A 3,548-nucleotide genomic window follows, 5' to 3' on the forward strand; every position below is an offset into this window, starting at 1 on the left:
CCAGAGAAATTTTGATGGTGTGTTCAGAGACAACATCCAAAAGAAAAGTTCCTTAAATCCTGAGCCATTCTGTATTTTTTTCAATGCCCTATTTGACAATAAAATGAGAGGAGTGAATCTTGCCAGCCTCAGTGCCAGATTTCAGGTGATGCCAGTGATGATTTGTTCAAACTCAACAGCTGCTCCTGAAGACTAATACAAATAAATGCACATTGTCAAGCAGGCTCTGGAATATGCATGGGGTTAAAAACATCCTGCTGCAGCTAAAAAAAGGCTGTTTTGATGTTCCTGTGGCCATTGTGATGTGTTGAGCTGCCCAGGTGAGGATGGGTACAGCAACTCCTCACTCCCTGATTGTCATGGACTGGACACAGTTCTTTTGTCAGAGCAATTTTCATGTTTGCAAAGCTGCTTCTGTTTGTGAACTGCAGTCCTGTCCAGTCCCTGCTCTGACCAGTCATCAGTGCCACTCAGAAATGTTTGGGTAGTTTGAAATAAATTTCATCAGAAAAACCACAGGTTTCTGTAAAGGAGTACAGCTGTCCTGTATTTTCTGGCATGGAGGCTCCCAGAACAGCTTCTCCTTTCTCCAGGACAGGATTAATACATGTACTGTTGCTAAAGTGTCCGATAGTTACGTTCCATTAAATCCAAAACAGAATTTATTTATATTCAGAGCCGACTCCCACAGCCTCAGATTCACCCAGGAGTTCTCCTTTCCTTTTTCTTGCAGCTCTTCTCCCCATCACATGGTGAAGATTATTCTCCATTTGGTTAAGCCCCTGGGGCATCAGAAACCTGAAAAGAACCTGTAAAATATCTCTCACAACCTCCATGACTGATAGCACCAGTCAGATCCAGAAACTGAGGAGGAATGCTACCTGTCTGCACTCAGTTTCCAGTGTAGTTTGGATTTACATCACTTATACCCAGATTTGGCTACAACTGGCATGGACTTTTTGCTTTCCCATTGATCTCTGAGCTGAAAATCCCCTCCTGTTACCACTGCTGGTCCTTTTCCTTGCCTGTGGTAGGGTGATGGTAATTTCTCTTGGAATAAAGACACACCTGGGCAAACCTATGAAACTCTCCTGGGGTGCATTTCATTCCTCTTGCCATCCACCAAAATATTTACACATCAAAGAGAGCCTCCTTATCTAATGGGAGTTTGATGTTCATTAAAGCAGCCCAGAGCCAGTAACAAAGAGCAATGCCTTGCATTGCTGGGGTGGTCACCGAGCTCCAGCCCACACTGGGGGTGACAAGGGGCCTTCATCACCAGCTGCTGTCCTGAGAGGGGTACACAGGAGACCTCTTGTGTCCCTTAAACATTCCCCTGGATCTGGACCTTCCTCTCTTCCAAATCAGATGGGCTTTAGGTTTTTAAAGCAGCCTGGCACCTTCTGAATCAGAGGCTGAAAGGACCCAGCTCCCAGGAAGCTGTGGGTAATGACCAAGCTGTGTTTCACAGGCACCTTTGAAATGACCAAGAGACCCTTGCAGTGTGTGCCCATTTCCATATTCTGTCCTCTGTTCACACTCATCACCTCCTCCACCCCAGGACTGTAAAATAAACACCCCTCCTGCCCTGCTGCACCGTTATCATCTTCACAGGCAGCTCACACTGCACTTCCTATCGGGGTGAGTTACTCCAGATGTGTTTGCATCTGCCTCCCCTCTGGCAAGGGGGTACCACTCATCACTCCATGGACACTCCAGCCCCAGTGCATCCCGTGGATGTGATCCCACACTGTCACTGCTGTAATGGCCTGCCATTCACATCCTCCTGCTGGTTAAGTCAGGACAGTGCCCTCTGTTCCACCTGCTACAATGGAAACAGGGCTTGAAGCTGCTGCAAAAGTAGGTGGGCGTGATCTACAACCCCTCCTTCTTGGCCCAGGCCAAGAGAAGTCTCAAGAGGTCTTCAGCTCATGTCAAGCACTCATTGCACCATTCTGCCACCACAGTTACCCCAAAAAGAGCTGTCTGGCACCACTGGCACCAGCGGTATTTCAGCCAGGAGTGCTCCATGGGCTGCAGATGTTCACACCAGACAGGACCCCAGGGTCCATGCCCACCCTTCTGGCTTCTGTTGAACTCTCTGCTGTCTCTCCTTGGACAGGAATAACACATGAGAGGCCCAAAAGTATGACATTCCCATGGATCCACGTGGCTCTGGCCAGCCAGCCACAGCCCTCTAACCTCTCATTCCCCTTAGCCTCTCAATTAGTTCTTGCCTTCCTGACAAGTTCACTCAACACCCTGAGCAATTAGAAGCCAGAAGGCATCAGCTTTGTCTCAAATGATGAGCCAGATTAATCAGCTCCAGTTGCACTGAATTACCCAGACAGGGGCTCCCAGCAACAACCTCCAATTCACCGGCAGAGCAGCCAGCATCCCGCTTTCACCCGGGATAATCAGCAAGGATGTGAAAGCCAGATGAATGACTAGGTGAGGGTGGGCTGCTGCCTGTCAGGAACTAGAATATAAGTCAAAGCACTTTGAAATTAAATCCTCACTTTGACAGGGGACTAATGCAGAGATTTTAAAGTAGGTGTAATAAAGTTAGACAGGCATATGTGCAGCCTAGCGCAAGTTGCCGTGCTTTGAATAAGTGTGCCCCAGCTACAGGAAAACGGAGTTGAAAAGACAAAGGGAATTTTGAATAGCTCCAAACCAGCTTGGCAAGATTTTAGAGATGGTAGCAAGAGGTTTTAGTAATGGACCTAAGTAACAACATTGTCAGGAGGAGATTTGGTGCACAGTTGTGGCTGTCTGGGATCTTGGATTTCACACCAAGCAGGCAGCTCATGTTGCTCCTGGCTTTAAATTAAGTCATTTGTGCCCATATGGATAGACAGAGGCATGGTGGATGCAGCAGAGATAGGGATCCCCACCACATCTCTTGGCCTCAGGGTGGGTAAGCCGTGCTGTTAAGATCTCTTGGGAATTTCCAAGAGTTGACTTTTCCAGAGGTGAATTTAAGCCTTGATATCTGGTGAAGCATCACCCTCCATCTGCATATTCTAGAGCCTGCCACCAGCCTGGCAGCTCTCCACGGGGCAGCCCTTGCTGAGATGCCAAGGGGGTTTGCAAACTCGTCCCCGTCCCGGTTCCAAACGCTGTTCTCCTGATAGAACCCCCAGAAAAATACCTCCAGACAGAACCCGCCCAGACCCCTCTCCTTAGCTGCGAATTTTCAAATGCGCTTTGGCATTTACAGCGAATCCTCAGAAACTGGAATCTGAGAAATCACTCCCCAAGGGGCGCTTGCTGAGAAGGCAACCTGAGCGATGCACTCCAGACAGCGCCGGGACATCTCAGAGAGCCACCAGGAAATTACCCCAAAAACACCGAATGCGGAAACCCCCCGCCCCTCCCTTCTGCGAGGTTCCCCCGTCTCTCCCCGCAGCCGGGGGGAGGCTGAGGGGGGGAACCTGGCGGATTGCGGAGAAACTCCCGGTGCCCTCCCCGCGGCCGGCCCGCCCCGGGGGTGTCCCCGCCAGCGGGTCCCGCCCAGGGAGCGGCGGAGCCGGGGCGGCCCCCGG

Source organism: Parus major, chromosome 21 (assembly GCF_001522545.3).
Source record: "Parus major isolate Abel chromosome 21, Parus_major1.1, whole genome shotgun sequence".
Classification (NCBI taxonomy): Eukaryota; Metazoa; Chordata; class Aves; order Passeriformes; family Paridae; genus Parus; species Parus major.